This window comes from Symsagittifera roscoffensis, chromosome 3, assembly GCF_963678635.1.
Source record: "Symsagittifera roscoffensis chromosome 3, txSymRosc1.1, whole genome shotgun sequence".
Taxonomy (NCBI): Eukaryota; Metazoa; Xenacoelomorpha; order Acoela; family Convolutidae; genus Symsagittifera; species Symsagittifera roscoffensis.
In genome coordinates, this window is record NC_087064.1 from 80,060,786 (window position 1) to 80,077,897 (window position 17,112).

The 17,112-nt window shown below is 34.8% G+C and overlaps 2 protein-coding genes across 4 annotated transcripts in view; one reads left to right on the forward strand and one right to left on the reverse strand.

Annotated features, from left to right (window-relative positions):
* The window catches only part of LOC134841983 (regulator of G-protein signaling 17-like), an 80,916-nt gene extending 79,018 nt beyond the window's left edge, over positions 1 to 1,898 (reverse strand). The window contains exon 1 of the mRNA XM_063858113.1: positions 1,775 to 1,898. The gene's annotated coding sequence lies outside the window, so the exon portion shown is untranslated. The remainder of the gene's footprint in view (positions 1 to 1,774) is intronic.
* Positions 1 to 17,112, forward strand: part of LOC134841257 (metal cation symporter ZIP14-like) — a 379,452-nt gene that overhangs the window by 92,947 nt on the left and 269,393 nt on the right. The gene's annotated exons all lie outside the window — the stretch shown is intronic.

The following is a 17,112-nucleotide window of genomic DNA, read 5'->3' on the forward strand; positions in this document are numbered from 1 at the left end:
GCGAATGGAATAATTGTCGCGGGGCTCAAGCAATCAGCTCAATATTTAAATCGGATTTGGCGAACAGAAAACAGAAGTGTACATCTCGAGACATACATCAATAATTGAAAAAAAAACAATGTTTGGCTTCCCACAGGTATCATTACTGGGCCCACATCTTTTCATCTTGCATTAAAAAAATAGAAAAAAGCAACAGTCCTCAACAAGTTATTAACATGTTAATCTATGCGCATGATAGAGTCATAAATCAACCTCTTCATTAAACACTTTAAAATCAGATCACTAAGAAGTCTTAAACAAAACCAATGTATGGTTAGCAAGCAATCAATTAACACTTAACACAGAAAAAACCAAAAATATGCTTTTCGGCAAAACATCAGCTGTTAAATGTTCTACAGATACAACAATTAATTACGAAAAAATAGAAAACCCAAGAATTTTGAATACCTTGGAATTACTTTGGATGAAGATCTGTTTGAACACCACAAAACTTCCTTAGAAAAAATGAAGCAAGCCAGTCATGTGGGCTTCTTTACAGACTGGGAAAGTTTTCGATGGAAAACCAGCTTCTTTTGGCCTATAAAAAATTTATTCAGCCAGTTCTACAATATGGAGCCTTCCTTTACCCATAAACAGATAGAAGAAATTTGGAAACTGCTGAAACGTCTTAGAGAAACCATGTGTTACAAAAAAAATCAAATCAATTACATGCATAACACAGCCATATAAACAATTTTCTAATAAAGAAATACATACTTATGAACTGCTAAAAGTTTTCTGTGAAGTAATGTGGAGTGAAATCCAATCTGAAATTTTAAACAAGTAATTACTAAAGAAGGGCAACAAAAACTTTCAACTAAAAAAATTATAGCAAGAGCTGTCGCAATACTCTCAAAGTTTAAATCAAAGCACTCCAAATTATTAAGTAGGAACTAAACAATTCAATCATCCTTTTTGGATAACTATATTCAAGCTAACAGTGATCTGTTAAATAAGCTTTTTATCATGATAATTATTATAATGATTATTCTTATTTTTGTTATGATTATGATTTTTATTATTTTTGTTAATACTCTGGTAAACACGCACTTCCTATAACACGGTAAAAAAATTTTCCCCCTAACTTCAGGGGTGCCAATCAAATCAAATTTGATTTTCGCTTTGAGACGCCTGAAAACAGGCCTAATTTAGTCTTACGGCGCTCTCTCAAGTGACGTTTTTGTAAAAAGAATTCTTCATTTGTTATTCTGTACGTGTAATAATTTGGAAAGAATTTGTTATAATTATTATAAACATTACTACAGCCAGGCCACTTTTTCTGCAATAGTGGCACCATGTGAATTCTCGACGGAAATAAATTTTAATTAGGAGTTTTTTAATTAGGAAAAATGTCTTAAAAAAACTGATTTGAGGCTAAGCTATTTTATCTCAATTTTGTTAATGAGACTTCCAGCTAACTATTCAAATCTATAAAACTGCCAAACAATTTCAAAAAACTTTGAGAACTTGCCATTCTTCCAAATGAGCTAACTGATCATCAATATTGAATCCAATTTTTTTTTACCGAGCGTGTTTTGAAAGCAAAAAAAAGTTTAAAAAAGACTGTTACAATGTGAAAAACAATCCAATTGATTCGGCAAGTAGTCAATGAAAAGAAGATCGCAAAATATGTTGCTTTTCTTTAAAACCTGCTTTTTTCAAACCGGAATTAGACTATAAAACAGTTGTCCAATGCATGGGACATCTTTAAAAAGACCAAGAAATTGAAACTTACATTTATTGTTGTTTTCTATAATCAGTATAAACCAAAGCTATACTCAATTAATTCTGGTCAATTTATCATACGAAATAATATACCAAGAATATAAACAATCTTTGTGGAACAATCTAGTCTTTAAGTTGGCTTCGTGGATTTATGCTGAAAGCGGAACTCGAGCTCACAGTTAGATCCAAGGGTCTAATAAACTGTTCGATCATGTTTGATATCTGGTTTCTCATAAAACGAGATATCTATCCGCAAAAGCAGAACTCTTAATTAGCCTATTATTTTTTGGAACAGTTCTTTCAAACTTGAGCTTTGCTGAATTTAGAGAAAAACTCGCGTATCTCAGAATGTAAGAAAAAAAATTGGAATTTTTCTCGAGTTCAATTATCTCAATTTGAGACCAAAGATTAAGTCGTTAGAATTTATGGTTTCGGCAAATTGGTATGTTTTGGCTATGTACGGCTTTGCCCAAATTAACAGCCAAAACTATGAATCCGCTTTATTTTGCTTTCGGAGCCGCGCATTTATAATGTAAACCCAATTAATGTGAACTTACACCGTTTCCAGCTGGTAAACTGTTCAATAGGAAACCAAGTCTAAACAAAGTTGACGTTTCTTTGTTATTTCATGCTTTGTCTTCTCTTAGATTAATGAGAACAGCTCGAAGCGGTATTCTGGTATCCCAGAAAGTTCAAAATCTGAATAAAAACTAGAGCCATTTCCTACTAGTTTACAAAAGATCTCTTTTTTTTCGCCGTCTTTGTGCTCGCTCACCACTGATTTTACCGCGAAGTTAGAATTCTTTGAAAATGTGGTCCTCAAATTAGTGCTCCACAACCCAATCGACGAATCAAAAATTTGATCTTAGTCGAGTTTTTTCTATTTTGCGTTCAAGAGATTTTGAGAACATAATGGGATCTTTTAAATTAACCAACCCCCCCGCCTGTTGAAGCCATTTCTCCCTATGCATGCACGACCAGGGGAGGATCAAAAATTTTCACGAGGGGGGTGGATTTTCAAATATTTTACGAAAGTTATTTATGAAAACTAATACATAATCTGTCTAAATTTTTTGCCTTTTTGCCTGACAAGAAAAAATTTGCAATTACAATTTAATTATATCCTAATAATTTTAAAGAAATTGTTTAAAACGATTCAAAACTGAAATTGCTTGAATAAAAAAAAATAGTTAAAACAATTGATTTCAATCGATTTAGATCCAATTTTAGGCAAACTTTCTGGTTGCGTTTTTATACAGATTTCAGCAACACATAAATCGACATAATTTGGTTTAAGTCGAACAATTTTATCTCAGCTTTTTGTTCCGACTTTCTCAGAAAGTCAGGAATTTTTATACTTTGTGTGGTTTTTTTGATTCGGTCAGTTTTCGACTTAGTTAACTAAGCGATGTGACCATTTGATCTGTGACCATTTTTCGTTAAGTTACGAGCGCTTGAAAATTGCTAATTTGGCCAATTTTGGATTTTTAAAAAGCAATATATTGCGTACTTAAAACACGCATAAGAAGCGAACAAGACTGCTAGTATATCAGGCCACAGCCCTGAACGTCCCAACTGTCCCTTAATTCATATCGAATAGTTTCTGCGAAAAGAAAACTTTAAAAACCTATAAACTTTGGACAATCTCAAAGTGTAAAATTGGCTTAATTCGTTTTGCTAGTGTCAAATCAAATTGGAACGGCTTTGTTGTGCTGGATAATTTGCCATGCATAAATAATTTGTGTGGCGCTCTTGGCATTATGAAAAAATTCTTCAAAGCGCGCATAATTTTGTCCAGACTATGACGAACTTGGCAATTTTCAAACACCCAAAATTTTACAAAAAAATGATCGCAGTTAAAATATCTTTTCAAATTTGAGTAGAGTCGATATCTTCAATGAGATATTAAAAAATGTTGTTGAAAATTGTTATTTCGAACGGCGGTATTTGACTGAATTAAAAAACCACACCGAGCATAAATTTTCTGTCGGAACAATTACTGCGCTCCAAATTGAAACGAGGCCATCAATGTAATCTTAAAATCAACATACGAAACGCTAAATACCCTCCTAGTATTTTACATAGCGTGTGGGATGATAAAATGAAGAAATAATGAAAATATCTTCTTGTTTTCTCAATTATTTTGTAAAATATTCAACCAAAAAACTTTTCTGTTAGTCCTAAGTGCAATCGGAATATTCAGTCTTGTATTTACTTCTTTTACACAGATTGTGTAAAAATATTTTTCTGGATTTTCCCGACTATCGAACATTAGAGAAACTTGGAAGTTGAATGAAAAAATAAACTTTTCAATTGATTTTGAAATTGAGTTTGGCATAAAAAAATCATTGAGTATAACTAATATGCATTTTGTTGCGCTAAACTTGAATTAATTTAATGTGAATTTTTAAATTAAACGTTTTTTTGTCTAACCCGAGTCGCCTAGATGTTGATTATGAAAACAACATTGATTATTAAAATTTTGCATAATTTTACTTTTAATCAGCGCTGGGTTTTTTGAAAATGCAAATTTCAAAATGAATTCCCTTAAACTCAATATTTTCTCGTAAAATTTTCGAGTGAATGTAGGTGTCTGTAGCTCTGATGGAAACTTTTCTGCATACAAATTTTAGGCTATGTTTCAAAATAAAACAGTACTTAAATTAAATCAAATCTGTTGAGATTTTGATGGGTTCCATTACATTGTGAAAACCCGTCCAAATTGATTCAAGTCAGTTTTTTAGTTTAAAAAAACTATATTGGACCGTCGAAGTCCTTAAATTTTACTCTCTTTTACATTTTAAAAAAAATACGTAAAAATACGGGCTACCAGTATATCTATTTTCATACTGTATATTATCCGTAAGGGCATCTATTTAAATTGATTTTAATCTCGAGTTTATCAATGCAGATTGCGTTTCAAGACATCTTCTAGAACTTGTTTGGTCGGCGAAGTTTCATTGCTTCTATGATATAGTGATAAAATTAACTGAGATACTTGAAAGCAATTGCGAATCTTTAAAATTAATATATATGGCTCATCTGTAGAAAATAGAAAAAAAAGGTAATCTCCTACTCGCAACGTGATTGTTCGTGCTTTCTGCCACCTAATATTTTGAAACCTCACTAAAATTCAGCACTGCACGGCCCCTTTAGCTGCCTAACTCGACTTGAAATAATAAATCAACTGCCATTTAACTAAAATGATGTCATGATGAAAAATAGTCTGGTTGCTGGCTGCTCTTATTCAGTTTTAAAAATTTCAGTGCAAGAAATGCTGACTTTCAGTAAAGATTTCATTACAATTTTAGACTTTGAAGGCTATGAGTAGAGCATTATTGTTCCGACCATTTCAAAAATGCGTTTGAACTTTGTTTTCGGGTGTCTCATTTTATCCTTTTTTCATTTTCCGCGCAAAATCAGGTGCCACAAAAACAATATAGGACTGGGTTAAGTTATATTTCATTTTAAAGTTTTTTCAGAAAGAAACGTGATTGAAATTGTTACGTCAAAATTCAACAGATTCGATCTATTTTTGCGAGATTGCTCGACGAAACACAATTTTTTTGTACTTTCTCTGTCTTTTTGTTTTACCAAGCATAGCGAAGAAAAATTTTGCTCATGAAAGCACATTTAAATCTTTTACAGCAATTCAATCCAATTCAATTCATTCCATACAGTGTAGAAAGACAAGGAGACCATATGAAACTATAGACATAAGCACTACAAAAGACGACTAGAACCTTAATAACTTTTTTCTTGAAAAACTATCCTGCATTTATGCATTCTTCCATTGAATCCGGCTATTTTTTGCACACAGCATCTACGTAATCTGTAAACTTCAGTTTATGGTCAACTTGAACTCCATATTTTTTGAAAAATTTAGTAAAACTGACTTTTGCTTCTGCTAGAGAAAATTCTTCATCCAAACAGGATTTGCCATACTGGAAAATTTTACACTTTGTTGAGCTGATCGACAGTTAGTTTAGCACGCACCAGTTATCGGTCTTCTTCAGATCTTTTTAAAAGTCGTTGGTCGAGACCTAGGTCGAGCACAGTCGAACAAAGATCGAGCACAGTCGAACCATAGGTCGAGCACATTCGAAACATAAGTCGAGCCCAGTCGAAACATAGGTCGAGCCCAGTCGAAACATAAGTCGAGCACAGTCGAACAGAGATTTGAATTGTTTTCTAAGAGATTGTGCTCAAAATTTTGCCGCAAAACATTGTTGCTTTCAGTCATTCACTCGGTACTACTTCAGTTATGCGACCATGGATTGAAGCAACATCTCATTACCGCGCTAAGCAAATAAATGCTACAGATTAATGTTTTTCTTATGCAGAAAGGTATTTTTATTTTTATACTGATTCATAGAACGATTTTCATCGGCATTCTTATTGACAATTAATCTAAAAATTTCAGATAAAATTGTCGGTGCATTGAAATCAGGTGCATTGAAAACAAAGATGGATTTTAAATGATCATACTGGATCTGAAGTCAAACAAACTTTGGAAAGTTTTGTGTTCATATCTATGGGGGGTCAAAATGATTAGTTTTTAGAAACTGTCCGTCGAGAAGTCATGAAAGTCAAATCTATGCGACGTCGAATAAACAAATTTTCAAGTTTTAAAAACTGTCAGTCGATAAAGTCAAGAAAGTCGAAACATATCTATGCAGGGTCGAAAAAACAAAGTTTTGAAAAATGTCGATCGAGCGAGTCGAGAAAGTCGAAACATATCGAATTTAAGTCCAGGAATTCGAAACATATCTGAACTGGATCGAACAAAGTCTAACACTTTTTCGTTGGGTCAAAAAAGTCGGAACACACCAAAATTTGGTCAAAAACGTCTAAATAAACCAAAATTCGGTCGAGAAAGTCAAAATAAACCGAAATTTGTTTGAGAAATTTGAGACATACCGCTTTTTGGTCAAGAAAAGGGAGACATAAATCGCGCACCTCGATCCAGGTAGCTATGTTTTTGTCTTTGGTTTCTGAAGAGCAACCAGAGTGTGTTTTTTTTTAAAAAAAATCAAGTCGATGCGTATTCTCACGTTAAATTTGCTACTGGTGATCAAGCAATGCGCAAGAGAAAGAGCAATGAAACTAACAAGGCAGAGTCCAATACCAAATCTAGAACAAAACTATTCGTATCAAGGCGAAGCCCTAAAAATTCCGACTGCCTTTTAAGGTCTATGGAGCAGTAAAGACATGAAAAAAATTGAATGTTATGAATATCACCCCCCACACACACACACACACCATATAAAGTACAAATTGATAAATTTCACTCCTATTATCAAATTAATTATGGCAAATAAGCTTCCTTCAACCAAATTGGAACGATTTCTAAGACAAATTAAATCTCGGCTTACGCGTTAATAGCGCGAAATTACCAATAATTTCTTCAATTTTTTCCAATCCAAATAGTGTTAATGCATTCACTCTACGTGATAGCCATTCATGTCAATCATAGGTTTTCGAAAAACTAGTTTCTCGCTTAGGACTAGTTGAACGTAAATTAGGTATAATCAAAACACCACAATTATATTTCAAACTATGCAAACAAGTGTGACATCTTCATCTAATTATGAGAAAAAAATGTATGCTGACTGACAATTTTCGAGTATGATGACAAAAATGAAAAGTAGGATCAGAATCTAAAACAAACCGCTGAGCACTAAGCAAAAACAAGACTGCTCGTATCGGGGCAAAACCCTGAATGTTCCGTCTGCCTGTTAAGGCCTATGGAGCAGTAATAAAATGAAAAAGTTAAATGTAATAAAATTTAAAGACTATTTTTAAGTAAAATTTGAGATTTTTTGTTAATATCATCACCCCACACGCCATATGAAGTACAAAGTGATGAATTTCGCTCCTAGCAACAAATCAATTATGGCAAATAAGCTTCCGTGAACCAATTTGGAACGATGTCTAGGACAGATTAAATCTCCGCTCACACGTTGATAGCGCAAAATATATCGCGCGTTGATTGTCCCAAATCGGCAGTCTTTAAACCCCCATAACTCTAACAGATTCAAATTTAAGCTCAGGGCAACAATAATTTTTGAATGATAAAAAAAGTTCGTCAAAAAGGGTCAATTAAAAGTCGAATTTGTCTGAAGAAAAAAAAACCACTCCGAGCACAAATATTCCGTTACTTTCGTTAAGAAATTCGGAATCATAAAACACAGCAATAATTACAAAATATTCACGTTCGTGCTGAAAAGTTTAATTGCAAACCAAGAAACGCGTCCGCGACTTTCGCGACCAAACATTTTTCTACGACCGGTGCAACTGAAAAAAGTGACCTGTCTGTTACTGATCATTTCACAAAGACCAGAGCCCATAAGTCCCTCAAAAAATCCAAAATTTTTATCCACGATCGGCTCAACTGAACAAAATTTTCAGAGATTGTTTTTAGGCAGTAGATTTTATCATATCGGTATCAGTTTGGTTAAAGTTTTGAAAAGTGGATTTTAGTCTTTTGTCAGTGGAATCCAAAACAGCAGAGAAGATCAAAGAAAAATAGCAGTGGTGTGGATTCCGCGACGACTCTGATTTTGGCCTGTTTTGGAATCCGCATACAAAGCACAGAATGTACAGTTTGGCCTCGTAATGTTTTCCAGGTGAAGACCCAAAAAAAGACAACTGGCTCAAATATCGCTTCAATTTTTTTGAAAGTCTATAGAAAAAGTTCTAGGTTGTGTTGTCAATCATTTGTTTTTTTTTCGAAAATTTTCAAATTGCTTCACGCAGAGTTTTGTTTGTGTTGTTGGTTTTTGGTTGGTACAAATCTTTTTCCCCAACGAAAAAGCAAATAGCGCAAAAAGGAATAGAATCAAAACGGATTTAAAGGATAGATTGTTGCGAATTGTAAGCGGAGATCACAAAGTGTAAGCTGATTCTGCAACATGGAAAATCAGATTCGTCCCGGAATCCGCAAAATTGCTATTTTTATTTGATCTTCTCAGCTGTTTTGGATTCCACTGACAAAAAACCAAAAACTACTTTTCAAAATTTTGATGAAGCGAGACATGTTTTTGGTCTAATTGGGACCAGCAAAAAAATGCTCTTGTTGTTAGCCGAGGGGTCAACAGTGGGAAAATTTCATTAGCACAGCGTATGTTTCATTACGAGGCCAAACTGCGCATTTTGTGAATTGTAAGTGGATTCCGCAACAGGCAAAAATCAGATTTGTCACAGAATCCGCAAAATTGCTATTTTTCTTTGATCTTATCTGCTGTTTTGGATTCCACTGACAAAAAACTAAAACACAGCGTTGCTCTAAATTGCTCCAAAAACAAGCAATTTTGCGGAATCCGCTACAAAAAGCGTTGAGTCCGGAGCAAGTTTGTGGAACAAATAATAATATATGTGTTTAGTAAACTTAAGATGTCGCGGAATCCGCAACTGTCAGTGGAATCCGCAAATTATAAGGGGACTCCGTGAATTGTAAGCGGAATCCACAAATTGTAAGAGCAATCCGCAAAGTGTAAGCGGAGACCACAAATTGTAAGCGGATTCTGCAACAGGGAAAATCAGATTCGTCCCGGAATCCGCAAAATTGCTTTTTTTCTTTGATCTTTTTTGCTGTTTTGGATTCCACTGACGAAAAACTAAAACACTGCTTTGCTCTAAATTGCTCCAAAATCAAGTAATTTTGCGGAACCCGCCACAAAATATGTGTGAAATCCGAACCAGTTTGTGGAATCCATTAACAAATCATAATATGTGTGTTTAGTAAATTTAAGCTGTCGCGGAATCTGCAACTGTAAGTGGAATTCGCAAACTGCAAGCGGAATCCTCAAACTGTAAGCGGATTTCGCGAATTGTGAGCGGAATCCGCAAACTGCAAGCGGAATAAGCAAATTGTAAGCAGAATCCGCATAAATTTGAGGAGTCCACTTACATTTGCGGAATCCGCTTACATATGCGGAAGCCGGAACAACTACCTATATTCGCTCGTTGCGGAATCCGAACCAAAATCAAAGTGACGTCAAAATTTACGTTACAAGTATTTGTACGTGGAAAAATTTTGTGAGTGGAATCCACTTACATTTTATAACATGTTCTAAAATTTGTCTCTGGAATCCAGGAACATACAGACACAAAATTTTGCGCGTATCCAGTGCACAGTTTGGCCTCGAGTTCAATTTTTTGATTTTTTTTTTCGATATCATTGGTTGCACCTGAACCGATCGGGCGAATCTTTTGTTAGAAGAGCTTTGATGACTAAAAGACCATCAACGGGAAAAAAAATCTCCAACAAAATCAAGGAAAGTGTTTTGATTGACGTACTAGTGTGGCAACTTGGGGCAGTTGACAATTCAACTTGTATACTGTACTGTTCCGGACGCTACCGAGACGACTCACATGAATTCTTTTGCGTATTCCAGGCGACGCCCAAAACACCAGTAGCCTTTCTAAAAAGCCATACATTTTAGGGACTGTGAACTGGACAGACTTTTTAAGTTAATTTCAGACATCGTGAATGAATTTTGTTTCTTATGTCTTCTTAAGCGTTTCAATAAGTTATATGCTGAAACAACCAAAATGGCACGGGCACGTTTTGTTGCAGAAGATTTAGTCACGCGATTTAGTATTTTTAAACTGCTCAACTTGAGTTTACGAAACAGTAAAGCATAGACATCACCATAGAGGAGATTCTTTCTTTTTCACAGCAAGTATCCTTCTAACAGGAACTCAAACTACTGGTAAATGGAAAAGCAGCGAGATATAACTTGCCAATTATGAACTGCTGTGGCTTTTATTCGTCAACTGGTCGAATCCGTCTCTTCATTACGAGGCCAAACTATGCACTGGATAAGCGCACAATGTTGTGTCTCTATGTTCCTGGATTCCAGAGACAAGTCTTTAAACATGTTAAAAACTTGTCGGAACGATCAAAGTGAATGAAAGAACAAAAGAAGAAGAAAGGAAGCGTCCCTGTTGCGAAATCCGCTTACAGAGCACAAAATGCACAGTTTGGCCCCGTAATGTTTTAACAAATTTTTTGCAACACGAAGCACAGGTTGATCTTGGATCGTCTCGATCCGTTATTCAAGTTGTTAGTCCGGCAATTTCAAATGCGACACAAAGATCAGTTCATTGAATATTTACGATTTCTAATGTAATTGGACCATTATAAATTGTAGTCGAAAGAGGCTCGGAAAAGCGTTTGGGCTTCATCGCTTCTTGCTTGACTACCTCAGCCGGGCGCATTAAATTATCCCCTTCAAAGGATACAAAATAATGCTTCATGGTCATTAAACGAAAGCATTTTCCGTCATTTGATCAGACAACAGAGCAAGCGCACAATATCTTCATCAGCCCACCGAGGCATCACTGGGATGTTCAACCATTCTGTCTGTGCTTCGTAACAAGACGCTGTAACTTCATTTCAAACAACGAAAGCAAGCAATGACTTTTAAAATTATCTGGAGAAGACCGATAACTGCTGGGTGCAAAACAAACTGTCGATCAGCTCAACAAAATTTAAAAAGTTTCAGTATGGCAAGTCCTGTTTGGATGAAGATTTTTCTCTAGCAGATGAAAAAGTCAGCTTAACTAAGTTTTTCAGTTAAAGTTTCAGGAAATTTAGGCCTTGGAAAAGTCCAAAATTTTGTTCATAATTTCTATGTTCTCTTTCATTACGTTTTACTCTCCTTCATGTCCAAAAATCTGTCCAACTTTGTTTGGGTCGAAAATATAATTTTTTAGTTTTTCGAAATCACTATAGCAATATGGGCACAAGTATTTTTTTTTCATTTTAAATTTACAGACTACATATATGCTTTGTGCAAAAAAATTAGCCGGAAGAATGTGTTGAAGAATGTATAAGCGCAGGGTAATTTTTCAAGAAAAATGTTAATGTGGTTCTATTTGTCTTTTGTAGTGCTTACACTATAAATTCATTTGGTCTCCTTGTCTATGGTAGCACAACCAAAACTCATCTGAAAAAAATTTATATCTGCCAGAAAAGAGCTCTAAGAACCATTTGAATCAAACGTAAGCGCGAACTTGTAACTATGAAGCTTAATGAGCTTGAAATTGAAACAGTTCAAGAAAATCATCTGTCCAAATTTTCAAAGAAACAGTTTTTCTTTAATTAAAACACTCACCAGTTGATTATTTGAATGTCAGTAGTATCTGCACTCGGCAAAATACGCGATTCAGCTCAAATGGTATAATTCCTCTTTACTGTTGTGACACAAAAGATATTGAAAATTTTCTTTCATGGAAAACAAGGAAATGATTCAATTTTTTGATGTCAAATAATTTGTTACCCGAAGAAAATGAAACGTGTTCAGATAACTCAATTTCAAGGTTTTTTCATCTTAAAAAAAACAGTTTTTTTTCTACAGATAATGTTCAGTTGATTGACATGTTTTTCTAATTATTGATTGATACCTTTTGTTGTTACTTGATTGTGATAGTAATCCCAGAGGGTAGCTACTTGTTAGGCTGAGTAGCTTGTTTTAGCCATCCTGATGCAGTGAATGGTTTTGCTGTTTTGTGGTTTTCCACAAAATATTGAAAGAATTGAATTGATTTGGATTGCTCCAAGAGAGTTAATTGTTCTTTCATGCCCAAAAGTTTTCTTCGATTTGCTTAGTAAAACAAAAATCAGAAAAAGTAGAAAAAAAGTTTTGTCGAGCAGTCTCGCAAAGATCAATCGAATCTGTTGAATTTCGACGTAAAAATTTCAATCACGGTTCTGATGATCCAACAGGGTACCATCGTTTAGTGGCTTGATTTTGAGAAATTTTTCGAAAATCGAAGTTGTTTTGATAGCCAACTATGCAAATGCCATTTGATCATGTTGATTGAACAAAAATGATATCAATTTTTAAAATACGTATCAAGTGAGTTCTTTTCGGTGAGCAAGTCCTAGAGGCCAAAATAGCACAGAACCCACAATCCACAGCCCTAACTATACGCACCGGAGAAATAAATTATAAATTGAAAAAAATCGACACAGCAGGAAGAATCAAATGAAGAATCCAGTTTTTAGCAAGAGCATATATATCTTCAAATGTGCAAAAAAGGAAAATAGCCAAGCTTCTAGGTCTTAGAAGTTTCTGCCAAAAGAACTACGCTTTTCGAAGCCAGCTCCTTTCTCAATTGGTTGAATGGACGCTAAAAAAAATTTTTAAGATATTTTTGAGCGAGTCGCTGAAATCTTATATCAAAAATACTTTCAAATAGATGTCCTTTTGAGTCCACGACACGGGTGACGGAGTCTCATCTTCCTGCCAGATCTGATCATTTTTGGAATATTGAGTATGATCTTTTTGAAACAAAAAAATTTCGCGAAGTATTGAATACAATCAAGCAGGAGTTAAGTTTAGCGGAATAATGCCTCGGAAAAACTTGATATTTATAAAATATGAATCGTTAATTTACTGTTAAAAAATTATTAGAATTAGCAGCCTTCTTTTTGAGTCATTTGAAAGTTTTTTAACGTTTTTGACTAGAATCTTCAGTCTAATGCTGCCACGTCCGCCATGTTTTAGCATGCAAGAAGATATCTTTTTTTTCGTTTGGGTTTCCGCTAAAAAAACGTTTATTGCGTTTATCAAAACATACAATACGTAGATTTGGTTCATCCTACGGCTGGGAACATATATTCCAAATAAAGAATTGAAGCGTTTTGGTAAATTGATGAAGTAGAAAAAATGAGAAAAGAAGAAGTCAGTTTTTCAAATATTTTCATCACGACTAATCTTTCATGAAACACTAAGCACTAAAAATAACGTATAAATTTGTGGTGTTATCTTAGAAAAAAGTTATTTGACTTGTTTTGGAAGTTTGTGTTTTCAAGAGCTTTTCTTCCTTAAATACAGTTGCTTTGGTGCGAAATCCTCCTTTAGACAATTTTTATTTAAGATCTCGCAACTTTGCAAATTGAACGATGGGAAGTTTCAAACAATCAGAATGCATCGCTGCATTCTGATTTATTGAAAATTCTCATCGTTCAATTTGCAAAAACGCGAGATACCCAACCAGACTGCCGTATCAGAGCGGATACCTGAATTTTTCGAAAACCTTTAAAAGTCTTGAGCAGTAATAACATGAAAAAATGTGATGTAAAAACTGAAACGAAAATTAGTTTCTTTAAATTGAGATTTTTTGTGGAACTCTCCCCACACGCCATATAAAGCACAAAGCAATAAATTTTGCTCCTACTAAGGAAATTATCGCTCCTAGTAAGAAAATTGTTTTAATACCTCATGTTTAGCCCATTGTTGCTTGCTTGTCTAATAATGAATTAGGGTTTATTTGGTTGGTGGAGAAAGTTCACTTGGCAGATGTTGAAATCTGGAAGGGTGGATAGAATGTTCACATGGGCCGTTTTTCTACAGTAATTTACTGATTCACACAATGTAACTACCAATTTTTTTGAGTTATCTTTTGAATCAAGTTGATACTTACTCGATTACATTTTATCAGGCGCGGATCTAGGAATTTTGTCGGATTTTTTTAAGTCGATCAAATTGGTTTTCTGAGCTCTCCCTAAACACTATAAAGACCCTGGTTTGACCATATTTTCAGCGCGGCAGGCAACTTTTTGCAGAACGGCCAAAAAATCGCGTTTTTTCAGCGCGCGCTCCCCATCAAAGTTAGTATAGATTGGCGCTGAAGGCGGCTTTAGAAAAAATTTTAACGTTAGTCAGCCAGAAATGAGTATCTCAAAATAGTACAAAGGGGGACCCTTTGGTCGACAGGAGGTCGATTAATCATTCCATTAATTACTTCGTTCAAAAAGATAAAATTTGATTTGTAAAAAAGTAAGGGTAAGTTGGTAAGGAGTAAAATTCGAAGACTCAGCAACCTCACCTCTCAAACAGGTATCCCAAAAAGAAAAGATTGACTAGAACATATATTGCGAACAAAATTAGTGTTTTTGCCTTCCAAAAACTCCTCAATAAATCGAACAAACGCTGGTACCATGTCGACCCGATAGACACGGTTTTGAAAATATTACATGGAGTTTCAATAAACTCCAACTAACAATAGTCAACTGTCTTGCATTGAGTGACTGCTCGACAAAACGCTAAATTGTCCTCAGTACTTATTCGGTCATTTTTTAACCAAGCTTAGCATAGAAAACCCTATTACACGTATGAGCAATTAGCTCTTTTTGAGCAGACATGTTACGGTTGAACTTTTAAGCGATGATTTTGTGTGCTGAAACAGATGATTCGAGTTTGCTCTAAGTCCTAACACACACTTTATCTTTTTTACAGTTCCAAAAAAATCCCGTTGTCTGATCAAGTGACGGCAGAAGTACCATGATGACAACCAATTGTTCGATGCCCATGACCCATTATTTTGTGATCATTTGAATGAAATAAAAATGTGCCTGGCTCTGGTAGTCACAAAAATAATCATGAAACCTAACACTTTTCAGTGCTTCTACCGACTAATACGTAGAATGGTCCGATGTTATAAGCAACTTAGTTATCGAATGGCCCCCGACTGAAACCGAAGAGCTTTTCCAAAAATCAGACATGTTCCAACTTGTAACAACCAACACCATTGTCTTTGACTGTCATCGGAGATTCAAAATCGCATTTTCAAATTAGAAATCTCAGATACTCAATGAACTGATGCTCGCGACGCCTTTGAAATTGTCGCACGAACAACGGATGAATTACGGGTCAAGACCATCCAAGGTCATCGGAAGCTTGATGCTGTTGAAGATGACTTCGAGGATGCGGAAGCGACCAAATGACCAGGTAAGATCAGTGGAGCTTAAAAATAAGGCTGACGTGACAGTAGTAGATAATGGATTCGAAACAAAAACATATAAAGTGTTCTAGTTGATTCAAAAGGAAAGTTGTTAGTTTTACTTTTTGTGTTCTTTTTCTAAAGTAAATTCTTGATTCATGTAATGTAACTACGAAGTTTTTTTTAGTTATCAATCGGCTAAAGTTGATACTTACTTTGTGATGTCCATTTTTGCCAATCAACTGAAGTAAAGTTGTATAAAGGAGCATTTCAAGCCAATACAATTGTTTTTGAGAAAGGAACGCGATTGAAAACACAAATTTTTGGCCCGAATTTTACAAAACATGTCTAAAAGATTAATTTTTATGATAATCACCACTAATTTATACGATTTTTTTTAGTTTTTCATGAAAACTCGGAAAACCAAATGGGTCATCTTGACAATATTCGAAAAAACTGGTATCTATTTTATCATTTGGTCTATTTTATCAATTTACCACAACGCTTCAATTTTTTATTTGAAATACACGGTCTGGGCCATTGGGTGAGCCAAATCTAAATTTTGATGTTTCGACGAGTACGACAAACGTTTTTTAGATGCAAACCAAAACGCAAAAATAGGAAGCTTCTTGCACGCTAAAACATTGCGGACGTGGCACATTAGATAAGGGATTCAATTCAAAAGCCTTAAAAGGGTTCCAATATTATTCGAAAAGACTGTTGCTAATTTTTTTTACAGATTAATTTACTGACTCATGTGATATAACTATTACGTTTTTTCGAGTCCATTATTCGGCTAAACCTAATTCTTGCTCGATTGAATTCAGTTATTCGCGTAACTCCTCGATTTGAAAAAATCAATCATAAAGTGCGTGCTCTGCAAAGAGGGTCACATTTGGTAGGAGGATGTGACTACTCTACCTGTCGGGGACTCAAAGGGGCATCCTGCTAGAGTTATTGCTTGATATCCGATTTCAGCAGCGTGCCCAAATATTACGAGGCCAAACTGTGCACGGGATAGGCGCACAATTTTGTGTTTGTATGTTCCCGGATTCCAGACACAAATCTTTAAACATGTTCCAAATTGTATGTGGACTCACAGTACAAATATCTGTTACGTAAATTTTGTCGGCACTTTTGTTTTGTTGTGGATTCCGCAACAAGCGAATAGAACTAGATGTTCTGGATTCCGTAAATTTAAGTGGATTCCGCAAATTTGAGCGGATTCCGCAAATTGTAAGTAGATTCCGTAGTTTTTCTTATTACTGAACTTGCATATGATCAATTAAATGAAACTAGAGCTGGAATTATTATCTATAGCAAAGTGGATTTAAACTAAGGAATTATCCATTGTCAACGGATCCCACTAACAAAACGTAAATTATTAGTTAACTAACTATAGATGTCAAACTATAGTATCGATCACCCAAAAAACTTCCTCTATTTATTCAATTTTTCGGAAATCGTTGAGAAACGCAATCTGAAAAGTATGAAATATGCTGAGAGCAATCTAAATTATAAAATTTGACATCAAAATCCAGTAAACATTTTTGGATGGACACGCAAACGCAAAGCAAAAATTGACGGCTGAAACAGCACGTTGTTCTCATG